This window comes from Physella acuta, unplaced genomic scaffold (genome assembly GCF_028476545.2).
Source record: "Physella acuta isolate Inbredline_101_S28 unplaced genomic scaffold, ASM2847654v3 ptg000522l, whole genome shotgun sequence".
In the NCBI taxonomy this organism is placed as follows: Eukaryota; Metazoa; Mollusca; class Gastropoda; family Physidae; genus Physella; species Physella acuta.
In genome coordinates, this window is record NW_026732041.1 from 91,729 (window position 1) to 110,000 (window position 18,272).

Here is an 18,272-nt window from a genome sequence, read left to right on the forward strand (position 1 = left end):
GAGTACGTGTACAGATTTTGGTTAAAGAGCGATAGCATGTAATTAGTAATATGCGACGGACGAAAATGTTAGTATGTTTAATTGGCAATACACCTACCCCCCCCCCCCCCCCCCCCGGGTTCTCCTGTACCACCTTCCATCCCCTCAAACTGGCCATAAGACCTCCACTCTACTCCTGATAACAATTTTAATATACATCGTCCCCGAAATTTAGCTAGCTCGCTGATTTACCCAACCCTAATTACACCCTAAATATTTTGTCATCATCACCAATTAATTACTTTGACATTGAACAATGATCTGACCGTCTTCCACCCCCACCCCCATCCATCAATACAACACCCCTCACATTTCTAACCCCCCCCCACCCCCCACCCCCCACTTATCCAATATGTCGTACATCTGCGTCATCGCCTCCACGACTCTTACACCTATGTAAATAGTCAGTCAGAGTAACGTCCCCTTAACACAGTAAACCGGACACTCCCACCTCTCAGCTCAAACCATCATTAAAGAGAAGACGACTCTTTTAACACACCAGTACACTTCGGTCAGATTTAACTCCCCTTTTAGCATACATTTTAATTTTTTTTAAATTTCAATATACCAACTCTGCAACTAGTTTACGATATTTTTTTAAAAACTAATTTATGCAGAACACTTGGTTTACAGTTTCCCATCCCCTTCCCACAATCACCACACACACACTATCCCCTCCCCACCTCCACACATTTTTTCGAAAGACGTGAACGAGCTACATCTACGCAGTTCATCACATTTTGTGGGGAGACATTTGTCGGGGATCTTTTTTTTTTTGAAGACCGGACTAGCTTGTTTTTTAAAGTGTTTGCAACCAGTTTTGGGAGCGCTGGGGGGAACAAAAGTCAAGTAGGGTGGGGGTGGGGGGAGGGGTTGTGGAATGCTGTAGAGTGAAATGCTGAGGTCGCATTTCTAACGTGTAGTGATACAAGGTTCGCTGACTATTGTTGTTTGGGGAATGGAGATTGAATGGAGGGGGGGGGGGGGGGGGGGGGGGGGGGGGGAGTAGAATGACGATCGTAAAGATGTATTCCATGATCTACATCTGCACATACATGTACACAATATGCAAATGTACACACAAGCACATCTAAATATCGACATCTACATTAGCATATTTACACACTTGCAATTCTGTATGCATGCGTCGACACACTTCTACATCTACACACTTCCTCATCTACACACTTCTACATCTACACACTTCCACATCTACACACTTCCACATCTACACACTTCCTCATCTACACACTTCTACATCTACACAGTGGCGTAGCGAGGTCGGGTGTCACCCGGTGCGGCACTTAATGGTGTCACCCCCCCCCCCCCCGAGACATAGAGACCCTTTCCAGGGACAAACTTTCAAATTTTCGATTTGCACCCCCCCTCGAGTTTTTCTCTATATATTTTGCTATTTTTTGCCTTGGTGTCACCCCCCTAAATGGTGTCACCCGGTGCGGTCCGCACCCCCGCCCCCCCCCCCCCTCGCTACGCCCCTGCATCTACACACTTCTACATCTAACACACTTCCACATCTACACACTTTTACATCTACACACTATTTAAACACCTGTAACTTATAAATCAGAATAACCAACTAACCAACCAAGCTATTAACCAAACGTATATCTTGTATAAAGAGCTAAGCCATTTCCGTTCCAGTTCACATTTCTAAAATCCCCAGTAAAAAAAAATGGCCTCGGGGAAGTCAAGATCAGCGACGCAGGACCGATAACTCTATACAGCAACTTATTGTTACCTCCCTTTTGCTTCAATTAGCAACGTCATAACGCAAAGTCTTTGTGTCTCTTCGGGATTCTAAACGTTGGGTATCATATATCCACTTCAATTGATGGATTATCCAAACATCCGGTTTCAGGCTTATAGCGTAATGTCTCTGGTGACATGAGCGAATGTCATATTTTGACATGTGACCTATCACAATGTCATGTGTTCATTTTTTTTATTCATGCATTCGTGCTTTTAAGTTAAGAGAGTTTTGAAAATATTTTTTTAATTCGTAGTTATCTCCCTTCGTATTACATAACCACCTGCCTTTTATTTCTTCAGACACTACCCCCCCCCCCCCCACACACACACACACTTCCTGTTTACAATTTGTAGCCATTATTACACTTGGTTGTCTCGGCGTATTGTTTGACTCTCTTAACAATTTTATAATATTTTTACTATCGTTACAACTTTTTCTCAACACCATAACGTTTGATAATAACTTAATATATTTAAAAAGAAATGTTTCTTTACATTACGTTGCTTTATTCCTACTGTGATCAACATTCATTTCACCATCACCATAATTAATAAATAAATTAAAAAAATTTAAAATATATATATATATATATATATATATATATATATATATATATATATATATATATATATATATATATATATATATATATATGCCAACTACAGAACCTATAGCCCTGTATAAGTATTAGACTCTAAGATTCCCTTTCTCCATATCCAAAAACCTAGCCAATTTCATATTACACTGTATCACAGCAGATTACAGACGAGATGCTAACGCTTACGATTGCTAACCCGAAAGTCTCCAGTTCGAATCCTGGGTTCGTGGCAGCGTCCATGTCTGTACCCTAGTGGGGTGCAGTGCAGGACTATGTCCTAGTGGGACGGTAGGACTATGTCCTAGTGGGACGGCAGGACTATGTCCTAGTGGGACGTCAGGACTATGTCCTAGTCTAGTGGGACGTCAGGACAATGTCCTAGTCTAGTGGGACGGTAGGACTATGTCCTAGTGGGACGATAGGACTATGTCCTAGTGGGACGGTAGGACTATGTCCTAGTGGGACGGCAGGACTATGTCCTAGTGGGACGTCAGGACTATGTCCTAGTCTAGTGGGACGTCAGGACTATGTCCTAGTCTAGTGGGACGTCAGGACTATGTCCTAGTCTAGTGGGACGTCAGGACAATGTCCTAGTGGGACGGTAGGACTATGTCCTAGTCTAGTGGGACGTCAGGACTATGTCCTAGTCTAGTGGGACGTCAGGACAATGTCCTAGTCTAGTGGGACGTCAGGACAATGTCCTAGTGGGACGGTAGGACTATGTCCTAGTGGGACGGTAGGACTATGTCCTAGTGGGACGGTAGGACTATGTCCTAGTCTAGTGGGACGGTAGGACTATGTCCTAGTCTAGTGGGACGGCAGGACTATGTCCTAGTGGGACGGCAGGACTATGTCCTAGTGGGACGGTAGGACTATGTCCTCGTGGGACGGCAGGACTATGTCCTAGTGGGACGGTAGTCCAAGTGCCAATTTAGTATCGATACGGCTGGCTAACCACCACTACACGTGTTAACATCCTACCACCCACAATTCTCCACCCAATCATAACCCCAATCAAATTCAATCACCGGTCTGAAGTTTTAATCACGTGACTGCGGCACGTGCTGGTCAGTTAATCAAGACCACGTCACGTCCTGCTAATGCCAGAACAACGCCTGCTGATATCTGTAGGGGTGGGGGGGGGGGGGGAGTTCGATGAAAGTAATTGGAGAACAAAGCAGCAAAGATTCATCCCGGCTATCGATATTAGGTGTGTCACGTGTTTGGCCGGACCTGGGGATTGGTTTTGGTGGACAGCTGTTTTTTTTTTTTTTTTTTGCATATAGAAGCAGAGTTTCTTCCAAGCATCTCTAAAGCCCCCACCCCCCACCCCCCCACCCCCCCCCCCCCCCCCCGAAAATTTTTTACCCCCCCCCCCCCCCCCTCGAACGAAATGAAATTTATATAATTTATATAGAAAATATATACTTTTAACTCATGGTGGGGGTGGTAGGGAGCGCGCTTACAGCTTGTTTTCTAGCGTCTCCCAGAAGAGAATTATATATATAGATTTTTGGCAACAACAGACCCCCCCCCCCCCCCTCACCCAAACCTAGTACACAGCAACCTGGTTAAATATAACTTTCTCTTTTGTAATCCCACAATCCCACTGCTAATACCCGCTGCGTTCATTTTTAAAAGCATATTATTAAGGAATCTTACTTTATAAGAATCTCACCGTATAGGAATGATACCGTTTAGGAATGCAAGGATTAACACAAACGCAGACTAATCTGAAAGTTAACGACATCTAACCATTTATTCCATTATTTTTTATAGTTTTAATCCCAACAGTGTTGTCTATTCAAAATTTACTCTACGGGAATTTTAAAAAAAAAGTTTAATGTATTCCAACTTCCAAGATTAACATATTATTAGACCGAATAAATAGACATCAAATGATTCGCCTCGGCGTCTTCGTCAATAGTGACTCGGTCACGCTTGAGCGGCTCTGCTCTGGCGTGCTGGATGAACCGCGCCCGTCAACGGGAATTAGCATAATGGATGGTGGGTGCTGTCAGCCGTATCTCCTCCACGGGCCCCCGTCCCCCACCCTCTCCAGTCGCCCCTGTCCCCACCCTCTCCAGTCGCCCCTGTCCCCACCCTCTCCAGTCGCCCCTGTCCCCACCCTCTCCAGTCGCCCTGCTATCTAAATAATGAATCGCCGTCTGTGCATTAAAATTAATTACATTACGTCATCGGGGTTAATTTGATTTAACTATCGCGATGATTAGTTCATAATGTGCAGTTTATTTGGCATTATGAAGAGTGTACCAAATATTGTTTAAGGGGCGCGTGGTCAGGTCGGTAAAGCTCATGGTTGCTTAACCGAAAAGTCTCGAGTTCGAACACACGGGCAGATGAGGCTCGTTAGCTGGGGAAAGCCATTGTTCTAGGAGAGACAACTCCAAAATCTAACAACGGCTGCCTTGTAGTTTGTTCTTGGATTGACAAAAGCTATGGAAATAAATCCAGAAAGAAAAGCAGGCTGAAATCAGAGTCAACATGATTTCTTATATTTCGGGTAACAGGTTTACAAGTAACATTTAATTGTTTTTGAGGAAATTCCTTCCAACGTTACAAATAAGAACGAAGTAGTAGTAGCAGTTGCTTAAGTTAAGTATGGGGGAAGGCATACGTACTGGCGAGATGATGGGAATTAGGGTGGTCGTGGGATTGGTGGCACGACTACCAACCCGTATCTTCAGGGTTCGGATCCTGATTAGACCGACACGTCTATTTTGTTGTCAAGTGTTTGTGTAGACGGTACAGTATCCATCGGTCACTGGTTGCTTGCTGTGGTTTACATCTAATTAATCTAATTAATGGCGGAAGTCAACTGGACCTCGAAGGTCATTGACCTAGTCCTGTGTTGGGGTGTGGACAATAGGTGTTAACAGGTAAGCTCAGTGACGTATCTCGTGAGGCTGTGTTGGGATAAGGACATCAATTATATAAGGGGAGGGGGGGGGGGGGGTGGGGTGGGGTAGGGGTGTAAGCACGTTTGACAAAATTAAACCTATTATCTTATAATAGATGTATGTTTTGACATTTTAAAATAAAACGGCTTCTACGCTGTTGAAGTCTCCGTTGCATAATTAACAACTCCGCTTCTATGGTCTCGCATCGTATCAGTGGCGTAGCAAGGTCGGGTGTCTCCCGGCGCGGCACCTAATGGTGTCACCCCCCCCCCCCCTTCGCTACGCCTCTGCATTGTATCATTACCCCGTTTTACCTCTGTACACTTTCAATCCTATACTTTAGGACCTCTGCCCATTTACCCCCACCATTCCCCCCCTCCTCTCCCAATTAATATGAAACCATCTCTTCATCTTAATCTAGAGAGTTATGGAGAAAATACCTAACAAGACGGACAGCCCCTGCCTTTGAGGCAACTAAATGCCAATCATCCCCCCCCCCCTTCCCCCCCCCCCCCCCCACACACACACACGCCCAGGTGTAATGAGAAAACGTTAGGTATTTTTTCGTCATTTTTCTCCCCGTTAACTACCTGTAGGATCAATTAATCGTCCCTGATTGATTACCTGTCAAGACGGTATCGAAGACGCGGCAAGTCGTGTAGTCAAAGATAATATGGGGCGTCGTATTCGCTTTTTGTTTCACGTATCGGCCTGCACAAAAGGTTCGGTCGATACCGTCTTTTTACCTGAAGTAACACCTGTAGTTGTAGCTCAGCGTACACTTGAATTGTAATGTGAAAGTAGTTGTATGTCGGTGTATATAGTGAATATTTATTTACGATTATGTGAATGCTTTTATTTGTTATTATTGATTAATCATAATCATTGGTCGGGGGTAAAACATATATAGTGAATATTTACATGAGATTTTGTGAATACTTTGTATTGTCATAACTCACAAGCATTAGTTGGGTTGTTATGACAGTTGTAAGATCAAGGTTCGGGTTCTGAAAGGTTGGACATAATCTCGCCCCAGCTCGCAAGGTTCTTTCGTGTATCTTTGAATGAGAGATGAGATCTTCTTACTATTTTACTACGGCGACTTCACTATACTATGGCTACTATACTACACTACGGCTCCTATGATATACTACGGTTACCATTCTATACTACGGATACTATACTATACTACTGCTACTAGGCTATACTACGGCTAATTTAATACTACTATACTACTGCTATTATGCTATACAACGGCTACTATACTACACTACGGCTGCTTTAATACTACTATGCTACTGCTACTATGCTATACTATGGCTACTTTAATACTACTATACTCAGTGGCGTAGCCAGGATCGTCTCAAGGGGGGGGGGGGGGTCCAATTTTTACCCGGGTACAAACTTTCGATTTGCACCCCCCCCCCCCCCTCAAACTTTCAATTTGCAACCCCCCCCCCCCCAAACTTTCGATTTGCACCCCCCTCATACATTTTCTATATATCGAGGGGTCTATGGGGGGGGGGTTATGACCCCCCCTAACCCCCCCCCTGCCTACGCCACTGACTATACTAATGCTACTACTTTACTACGCCGATCTGTTTGCTACTGAGCGTCGACGACATTAACAACTTTACTATCAATTGTCTACTTCTAAAACTACCAAACTGAATAAAAGTAATGTAACTTAACAAAGAGTACTCTGTTAATTGTTCTTTGTCTTTTGAGTATGGTGCCTAAAATCTATACAATAGGGTGGCTAAATCAAACACTAGACCACAATAAACCGGATAGTACAGTTAGACTCTATCTCTCTCTGCAAGCCTATGATACATGTCAATGTTACAGTGTCGTCTGTAGTTAATATAAAACCTTGGCTATGTTTACATTTCGGTGGCTAATCGTTACTTGTACGCCGATCACCATTATCGATCACTGCAAAAAAAAATCTATGTGGTTATTGATAAAAACATAAGCTTGACAAAATGATTTAACAGAGCATGAAAAATTAAATATAGTATTACAGATTATCTCAATAGTTTAATTTTGAATAGTAGGGTTAATGAAATAATAGTTGAAATATTAGAATTTTTAAAGACAAAGGCTTATACTATATAGAAAGACAAAGCATATTTTATAATAATAGGTATAGAATTGTTTTGGCCGTGTCGGAGGGACGAGATCTAATTACTGTTATTGATTTGATTTAATTAGAGTTATTAATTTTAGCCAAATGTCTAGAAATAACAAGGCACAACGACGAAATTTTTAAAAGGTTTAATCAATGTAATTTGTAATACCTCTATGTGTGGGCAGTTATTTATGTCTCGTGTTTTTTGTGTGGTTTGGGTTGGGTTGGGTTGGGGGTTATGTGGTCCTACAATCAAACGTGTTTGTTGTACGACACGATAGGAATGCCGTTCATTTACTAGAGCTTGGTTGTTGTTTTTTTTAAATTATTTCTATGGAAGTTCAAGTTTTTTCAGTGCTAGACGTCGAGTTGTAAAACAAAACAAAATGGACCAGAATTTAAGCGCACTAAACCAGTCGGCCTAGTTCGGGAGACTGAGGGCTGGACTTGCCAGGGCAGTTGTTTTTTTTTTAAGCCAAATAAGTTACGTGTAGATTATTTAGGCAAAAGAAAATGTTTTCCTACGTAATAGGCTACAGTTCTTGAATTTATAAATAAAAGAAAATATATCATGTAAAAACTGATTAAATACACTAAATATAATTGTAAACTTTATTTATATTTAAATCGTTACATTGTGAAGAGATGTAAGAAGAAACATCACAGTAAAAGTATTTCTAATCCCTCTTTATACAAACTATATTCACAAAATTTCGTTTAACTTCATTTTTTTGGACATAAATAAAGGATAACCGTAAAATAAATTCTTTCGACATTCTTCCTAGCAAAGGGTTCTTAAGATGGGTTCTATCGAACCCCAAGGGTTCGACGAGTCAATCTTAGAGGTTCGGTGGAGGTCAAGACAGACACCTGACTCGTATGATTCACGATTGGATATTGTCACTGCAGATGATAGTACTATTATAAAGGGTTTGGTGAATGCCCATTTAAAACTGGTGGGGTTCGGTACTTCCCTTCCAGTAAAGTTAAGAACCACTGCCCTAGCTTAAGGCCATATGCCTGACAATTGGTAGGGCTTGGTACCCCCCAAATGTTAAGAACCACTGCCCTAGCATGACGCCATATGCCTGACAATTTGTTGGGTTCGGTACCCCCCCCCCCCCCAAATGTTAAGAACCACTGCCCTAGCATGACGCCACATGCCTGACAATTTTTAGGGTTCGGTACCCCCCCCCCCCCCCCCAAATGTTAAGAACCACTGCCCTAGCATGACGCCATATGCCCTACAATAACCATAAGTATCAGGTTATGTTATGACAATGCGGAGCGGGGTTTCATACCTTGTTTTGTAGTTGTAGTTTCCTATGTTTGGTATCAAAGTGCACAATGGCTGACGTCTATTTTAATCCCAGACAGAGCGTGTTGATGTGATATTTAATATACAAGCGTCTGGTTTTGCTTTTGTCGTGTTATTTTTATTACTCGTTTGTTCTTGTTTTCAAATTAATATTTTATTATAGTTTTAGTATTTTTGAAATTCATAAAACTAAAAATATATATAAAATATTGGATGTTACCGCATCCACACCCTCCTCCCCCTCCCACGGCCCACACCCTCATCATCCCTCCTCGCAATCTACATACTTGGCTCTTTCGTCCGTGGAAAGAAAATTTTATGTTTCAATTAGGGAACTAAGATCAAAATGTTATGCTAAATATAGGTGAATTTCACGGCACTCAAAGGCACACGAATCAACACAGTTTTCTTTTCACATTTCTGTTCCCAACTAACATAAAAATATTGCTTTGTGTTCTTTAATAGTCGAGTTTTAGTTGAAAGCTTGCAAGCAATGCCTCACAAACTGGTTACGTTAAAAAATGGTTAAGAAATTAAACCTCAATTAACGGTGTTAAAAACGTTTTAGCAAAGCTAGCATTGTGTTGATAGTCCGCCATTATAGCAAATGTTTTTAAGCCTTCACCCAAAATCTGTGTCTGTCAGTACCAATAATGAGAGAGATTTTTTTACGGTATTTTTATTGATAGTTTCCGGTAGTGTTTTTGAATGCTGCCCTTCAGCCCCATTGATCAAAGTTTGTTAGCTTTTATACCCTTCCAGATTTCAGTACGCAGTGCGATAGAGCCACCGGTTCTATTTTTAGAAACGCGAGAAATTAGCGCAAGAATGGTATCACGTTTAGAATTTAAACGAATTTTTCTAAATTTAATTGATTTCAAAAATAGAAAGTATTCTTTGCATTGTGTAAGTCAGGGGTTCCCAACCCCGTGCCCGCGGGCGCCATGGCGCCCGCCGAACGATTCGTATGTGCCCGCCTCTCACTATTCGACAGAGACAGAATTTTTTTTCATAAACATTATTGAAAGGTTGAAGGGGATTAAAATCGAAAGTTTGAAAGGGGGAGGGGGGTACAAATCGATAGTTTGAGGGGGGGGGGGGTGCAAATCGAAGGTTTTATCCCCGGTGACGGGAGGGGTCGCTGCGCCTCTGGAAGGGGTTTGTCGATTTAAAGTATGTGGTGCCCGCCACCCTAACGATATTTTAGAATGTGCGCTAGAGTAAAAAAAGGTTGGGAACCCCTTGTGTAAATTAACAAGCACTTAGCACCTTTATTTCTTTTTAATATAAGAAATTTATTTTTGTAAAAATGATGGTTTTTAAAACATTGCATATCTTGTGCTTTATTCCGCCTATATAGCACAATAAAAATTAGATCGGGTTATTCGCTAAGTTTATAGAATGTTATAAGGTCAAGGTTGTTCATATCATATTGGTATTTATAGAAGTACCAAAATGATTACAACCTTCAACATATGGTGTTTATTTTGTAGATTATCTCCCTTGACAATGTGCCAAAGCTGTAAGGTTTGAGTTAAACGCGACGCATACAACAAAGCCAAATAACATGTTCGCCAATAGATATTTTAAGAATACACAAAAAGTGATGTAGACATTTTAAGAACACACAGATAGTGAAGTAGACATTTCAACTCAATAACATTTCACTTTATGTGATAGACAGCATTAAAAACATAACATAAAACGTCAGTAGGCTATATGCAAATGTGGCACGCATCCAGTCTGTATTATAATGTAAATTTTAACCATGTTAAACGCATGCAATCGACCTGTCTACCCGCTGACAGTGACAGGGATTCTCAATTTGTTTGCTGAAACCCTTAAGAAAAAAAGTAGGCCTACATCTTTGAAAGTTTTATTTATATTGATGTGACATTGTTATGTAAAAAAGCATATATGCATTTTTTTAGTTTGCTATTTAGTTTGATTGATAATTATATTTTCTCGTTCGTCCCCAAGACACATGGGGTAGATGGAGTAGAGTTTATCTGTTTTACTGAGCTCGGCATACAAGGGGGATTGTGTGGTCAGCACTATGCTCAGCTTTTTTCCCTTTTTCCAAACGTGAATGACGTGCCCATCAGAGCTGGGTGGATTCAGGGACGTTCTACAGACTCAAGCACCGGACCCAAACTTGGGACTTTCGGGTCAGCAGTCGGAAGCTCTATCACCCAACCACTCCGCCCCATAGCTTGTTTGATGGTACCCTAAAATTTAATGTCTGATCAGTTGGCGTTTATCTTGGTTCATCACAGACGTCTTGAAATGTCTGACGTTTAAATTTCTGACAATAACTGACAATTTCCCATTATTCATAGATGAGGCATTAGTGAGTGAATTTAAATGAAGGAATTGTATGAAAGGGATGGAGATTACCCCGAGTTACGAATACTTCAGACTATGTAGGATTTTGGTTATGCACGCATCGAGTTACGAACGCTTCGAGTTTCGAACGCTTCTGGTTACGAACCCACCAGATTAAGAACGAACTGAATCCGGATCAACTAGGATTTATAAATTAAGAAAATTGACAAAGCATGTATAAGCTATAGTATTGCTGATTTGACTATAAAATTATTTTTAAAAATACGACCCGTAGATTACTACGAGTTTGTACTTTATCAAATTACTGTTTCTTTCTTCAATCATTCGCTGGTAATCTGTCAAGTGTGTGCCAGTTTGCCCTTACCCACAAGTGGACGGCAGAGCTTAATATAATAAAACTACCAGCAGCGCATGTCAAACCGGAAACAATCACTGCCCGACGGAAATAACACGACCGCCATTAACCCCCCTTGGGGTCAAGCTGGAAAGGGAGATAATTCCGTGTGTTCTAAGCGGATGTGAGGATAACTCGGTTTGTTCTAGGAGAGTTATCCCACATTGTGCATGTCAGCATTGGCACGATGATGGCTGCTGCACTTTTGTGCGTGCGGGATATACAAGTGGGCGTAACCACAACATTACGTCACTAAAAAAATAAGATGCCGTAAAAAAGTTGCTACTGAGGTCACACTGACATGTCGTTATGAAAATAGGAAGCTCTATAAAATAAGACGCCCAAAAGGTATGGCGCCCTCTGAACCTCCTCCCCCCCCCCCCCACCCACTAAGTCACCATTAGACCTCCACGCCCTGCCTATACAAGTTGCATCTCTTCCAATAACCATAGCGTCATCTGAACATGACCCCCCCCCCCCTTCCTCCCTGATGCCACAAAATTAAAAGCTTTTTTGTTGTTGTTTTTTTTTTTTAGTAATAAAATTTAATGAATGAAATTAATTTAAAAAATTAAATAAAAACCTATGAAATTCGACTGTTTTGTCTTATAAATTGTATGATAAATTATTAAAAATGGTGGACATAGAGTGACTTGCTTTACACACTTTGCCCTATAGGGCTGGTAAGTAGGTCAATAAACAGTTCTATGGCTCATGCAGGTTTTATTGAGTCGTAGAACTATTTACTGACCTACTTACCAGCCCCATAATAGTCGTCATATTTTTTTTCCACTAATAGTATTCAATCTATTAAGAAATAATTTATTACAATTTGTTGATAAAGTAACCGTTATTCCTTGCATAAAATGTATGTTAAGTTCTTGTACGTAAATACGGGAATTGTTTTTAATACTTATATTTTCAAATATAAACAAGTAATAAAACTAGTTTATTTACATGTATATGTGTGTGTGAGTTGGTCTTAAATTTTTTCATGTCTTTACAATGTTTTCTTTATAGTTATTTAAATAATAGTCTATAAATATATTTAAAGAAAATTATTTATTTCTACTTTTCATTGCATTATGACATAGGAGCTTGTAATATTTTTTTATTTTTTTTCCGCCTCAGACATAGGAGCTTGTAATTAAAACGTAATTAGGATACGAATATTCACGAACACACGAGTAATTAAACGTACTGGATCGCAATTATAAATATACTTTAGCTTTTAAAATTGGCAATGTGTTTGCTCGCATTATATACATCTAATAAAATGTTTGGGTAAATCAGTAATTTTTTAATAATTATTTTTCTGCTACATATTTTATAGTTAATATAATGTTTTTTAACATTTACTTGTGAAGTTATTTAAAGAGCCGCACTCTCTGTGTTACTCCACTCACCAAACACTATAAGTTACGTCCCTTGTTTATTTGTTAATAAAACATGGGACCGAACTCTTACACCGAAAGATTTTTACGTCTTATTTTTATCAGACTGTCTTGTCATAATATAGGTAGACCCTTTTGTTGTGTGTACAAACTAAGGGAAGTCACTCCTAATCAGTACTGTTGCGGCCTCCTTGTACAACCAGTCGAGGGAAATATGAGGGCTATTACTTGCTTTGATTGTGTAGTGGGTGGATAAGTGGCTGGGTTGGTTGGTCGTCCTGTTTCGCAGCGTTGTTTTTATTGATGTCACGTGGTGCGAGGACGTTTGGGTGATTTGACAGCGGGCAGTAATTATTGTGGCAGTGTCTCTTGTCATTCTTTTTTTTTAAGCGACACGGTTGGTTGATTTTGGTTACGCGTGAGTGATTTTTTTTTCTCTAGTTATTCGTGGATTACTGAGCCGATGATGATTTTTTTTTCAATCTATGCTGTAAGTTTGTTCGTGTAGAACCTAAGTGGTAGTGGCGCTTGTTGTTAGTGGTATTTCGTGGTAGAAGCTAGGTAATAGTTACTATTAAGGTGTTTTTTTTCGTGGTAGTGGTTGTAGGGGTGCTACAATTCACTACAAGTAAATGGTAAAGAGCTGTTTACTTTTAGTTTGTGGTTGAGTTAATTCGCCGGCAGCAAGTCGTAATCTGGTAGTTGCGCTGTGTTACTGGTAGTGTTGACGCTGTGTTACTGGTAGTGTTGACGCTGTGTTACTGGTAGTGTTGACGCTGTGATACTAGTAGTGTTGACGCTGTGTTACTGGTAGTGTTGACGCTGTGATACTGGTAGTGTTGACGCTGTGTTACTGGTAGTGTTGACGCTGTGATACTAGTAGTGTTGACGCTGTGTTACTGGTAGTGTTGACGCTGTGATACTGGTAGTGTTGACGCTGTGTTACTGGTAGTGTTGACGCTGTGTTACTGGTAGTGTTGACGCTGTGTTACTGGTAGTGTTGACGCTGTGTTACTGGTAGTGTTGACGCTGTGATACTAGTAGTGTTGACGCTGTGTTACTGGTAGTGTTGACGCTGTGATACTGGTAGTGTTGACACTGACACTGATACTGTTAGTGTTGGCACTGTGATACTGGTAGTGTTGACGCTGTGATACTGTTAGTGTTGACACTGTGATACTTGTAGTGTTGACACTGACACTGATACTGTTAGTGTTGGCACTGTGATACTGTTAGTGTTGGCACTGTGATACTGTTAGTGTTGACACTGTGATACTGGTAGTGCTGACACTGCTACTGGTAGTGTTGACACTGTGATACTGGTAGTGTTGACACTGTGATACTGGTAGTGTTGACACTGTGATACTGGTAGTATTGACACTGACACTGACACTGGTAGTGTTGATCTGGTTAGTCAGTGGTTCTAAGTCATGTAGATTCGTCTTTGTTATTTGATGTGAAATATTTTAGATTCGTCTTTGTTATTTGATGTGAAATATTTTAGATTTGTCTTTGTTATTTGATGTGAAATATTTTAGATTCTTCTTTGTTATTTGATGTGAAATATTTTAGATTCGTCTTTGTTATTTGATGTGAAATATTTTAGATTCGTTTTTGTTATTTGATGTGAAATATTTTAGATTCGTCATTGTTATTTGATGTGAAATATTTTACATTGACGTGTTTTCATTTTATCAGCGGATACAGTGTATGATTTTCGCATCTTTTTTAACCCCCCTTTCCCTCCCCCACCATCCGCACTTTCCTCACCCCCCCCCCCCCCCCTAAATCCTACCACTCTTTAGACCGCCCATATTTGTTTTTGTGGTGTGTTGTGTGAATTCGATGAGGAAATATTGCTTGACCGTACGGCTTTGTGCTAGTAAATATTGACATGCTGGCGACCCAGACGGGCAGACGAACTGGCCGTGCTTGCTATGACGTCATAATACTTTTTTTTAAACGCAATCCATTGATACTCATCTCAGTTTTGGATGATTCTGACCAATATGTGCTTCCATATAGTGGGAGAAAGTGGGTATTGTTTGCATGACTGGATGTTTTTTAAGTTTTTCTATTACAAGTGTTTGACTGTGGACTCTACCAAAAAATAGGGGTGTCAGGTTGTTAAAAGTATTGAAAAATCAGGTTTTGGTGTGATGGTCAGAAAAACCGTTAGTGCAACGTTATGATATAGATATATGGGGTACGGGTTACAGATAGGATTAGCGTTGACACAAGCAAGTGATGGTAGATTTTAGTTTACGACCAGTAGCCTAACACGCCTTTTGGACAAGATTGTATGCTTGTGATTGGATACTGTTATGAAGCAAAGCCTCAAAATGAAATATGTCTTTAACTAAAAGAGAAATAATACAATGTAGGAAATGAAGGCGGAAATCTGTCTAGAAGGTACCAATACATTAGTAACACTGGTAGAGATTGGCACACTCCAGAATTGGCATAATTAGCCACAACAGAGCCTTCACCAAAAGAAAATAAATCATTTAATCTGTGGACACAAATCCGTTGTCTCACGTATTATAGTACAATTAAAAAGGCAATAAAAGTCGGTGCTAATGTGTAGAGTGATCCCCCTTTATCTGGCTACCCCGTTTAAATCCCAACAAAAACAACCATTTCACGTGCAGTTTTTTTTTTTTTTTTTTTTTTTTTTGTTAATGACGTTAAAATAAGAGTTAAGTTGTATTTTTTTTAACGTTATAGCAATTCATTTACCGAAATTTTCCAAATTTTTTAAAAGTAATAATTGTAAATACTAGTTGAACACACTAACAGTTCACGACCCGAGTGTTGAGAAACTACTATCTGACAACCAGTTCATCTACCAGGCTTTGTGTTCCCTGTCACGATGAAGCATCTTTGTTCTTCCTGTACTGCAGGGGATCGATACAACTCAGCTTATCAACACATCTCATTAATATTGAACCCTGACGTCACCTCCATCAATACTCATCGATTTCTGTGACGTAATGCAACGGAAAGCTTAACGGGAAAAAAAACACTGCTTTGTTTGTAATAGGCTATCTATTTTGTATTTAATACGTCGATATTTATTAAAGTTTAAAGGAAAAAAAGGTAGAACAACTTTAAAGAATTCGCCTTTGAGCAGTTAAAAATTTCTCGACCTTTGCCCTTTCAGGTCGTTAGATTATTGTCGCGATGTTTGTTTTTTCTTTTGCTCAGGTATCCTTCAACCCTAATCTACGTCTGCAAGGCCGTCCGTCCCCCCGTCTCCCCGCACTTGCCCCTCTCTCTGCCCCTCCCCCCCCCCCCCTCGCCTGCACACAGCCCTCGCTCTACCTCTCGCGTCTTGTCGTGCTAGGCGAGCCGTGTCCCCAACCGCCGACTGGATCGTCCGGTGTGGCGGTGATCAATATTTTTTTTCCCCTCCTGTTATTTTTACCTGACCTCGTTCTGCTAGTTTTCTCTACTGTGCGGCTGAGCGCTGTGCTACATTCAAAACGGTGTGACACTATCATTTTTTTTTTAAATATTCTTCAGTCTGTTTTCAAAAAACTCATTTCGAGTTATTTCATTACATCTGTGTAGACATATATTCCTGGATTACGAAATATTCGGATTATGTGTTTACTCCCAGGGTAGCGCCCTCTCTAATGGAGTAATTACCCCTTGCAGTTGTGTTCGTGGGATAATTGTTTGGTTCTCATCTGCTAGGCCTAGCCTGGGACTATTGTGTTACTGTGTTCAGTAGGAGCGGTTCGTGTGATCTTGTAATGTAATAATTGCGATTCATCATACAGTAGAGGTCTGTGTTATAAATAGAACAGGCTTGTCATATGTAGGATAAGCTAGGAGTTGTTGATGTGTGGGTGATGTTATTTGCGTGGTAGTGATATTGTAACGTGGTACCTTAAACGGAAAAGTACGTTATTTTTTGTAGGCTGAAATGTTATTTACGTGTAACTGTAATTTTGTTAGGTTGTTTCTTAACCTGAAAAGTGCGTTATTTTTGTGTAGGCCTAAATCATAGATAAAGTTGCCATACTAGAATTTACATTATGGGTAACTAAGTGTTTTATGTAAAGTTATATGGGTAGGCCCTTAGTTATTACGTGTAACTGTGATATTGCTAAGTGGTACCTTAAACGGAAAAGTACGTTATTTTTATGTAGGATAAAATGTTATTTACGTGTATTGGTATTGTTCTATAGTGCCTTAATACTAAATGTAAAAGTCCCTTTATTTTTTATGTAGGCACAAATGTTATGTACGTGTATTGATATTGTTATGTGTTACCATCAAACTAAATGGAAAAGTACGTAGGCCTAATGCTTATATTATACATAAAAGTAGTCATACAGAATTTACATTACTAATAACAACCTGTTTTCTGCAAAGTTATATGTTTAGTTTAGGCCCCTAGTTACTCCGTGTAACTTTGATCGTATTTATAAATGTATATATTCGTGTCGCCACTATGGGCTAAAACGATTCGTAAACTTAAAACCTAACCTTGGCACCATTGTAGCTCTAAAATTATTCATAACAAGTATCGTTATAGTCGATACCAGCTTCACAGATTTTTAATGTATGACTAATCCGTAGAAATCGATTTAGTATGTGAAGGCTTACAGAAAGTATTGATACATTATAGTGGTTTCGTTCTGAAAATAATCGATACTTTCTAAGTATCTAACACTTGGGTCTTTGAAGACTGATTCGATACACCGTTTTAAAAGATCGATATTTTGTGGAATTCGTTTTGTATAAACGTTTCAGTTTTATTGAGGTCCTCAGATTGGGTTAAGACTGGGTTAGTGTTATACACGTAACAGCTAGGTGTGGTTGTTATACACGGAATACAGCTGACATGCTAAACAGCTGCTTAACGTACCTGTCTACGTGTTCACGTTGTTTTTTTAACGTGGATCTCGCCTACGTGTAGTTCTACGAGATCTTGTCCAGGATGTGTATTTAGACATGTCTGCAGATGTGTGTGTACATAGATGAGTGTACGACTAGTTGTGTACATAAACAGTCTATTCCTCTAGCGATTTATGCTGTTTAAACCCATATTTTATTTTCATTTAATAGAATTGTCAATATCGTTATTCGATACATCATGTTTCATCTTCGCGTTTAGCCTGGAAAAAAATGACCTACGTAAATTTAAATGTAAAACCGCATATTGCGATAATGATATTAAACTAACAACTGTTTCTAACCTATCCATAACCGCTTGCCCCTAATTACCATTAAACCAAATTTTAAACTTAAACATTAACAAAAATAGTTTTCTTTTAGACGTAAAATTCTAAATTACCCAATCATTTAGTAATTACTTATGTCTGTCTTAGTAATACACCACTGCAAGC

At 39.9% G+C, this 18,272-nt stretch overlaps 1 protein-coding gene across 11 annotated transcripts in view; it reads left to right on the forward strand.

Moving 5' to 3' along the window:
• LOC131945075 (tensin-1) overlaps nt 1-18,272 on the forward strand; it is a 163,170-nt gene that overhangs the window by 69,827 nt on the left and 75,071 nt on the right. Inside the window, exon 1 of one of the 11 annotated variants that reach the window (XM_059306055.1) lies at nt 16,351-16,400. The exons of 9 other annotated variants lie outside the window; for them this stretch is intronic. The gene's annotated coding sequence lies outside the window, so the exon portion shown is untranslated. Of the gene's footprint in view, nt 1-16,350; nt 16,401-18,272 lie in introns of those variants that run through there. One more of the 11 variants, XM_059306056.1, reaches the window with a different exon arrangement.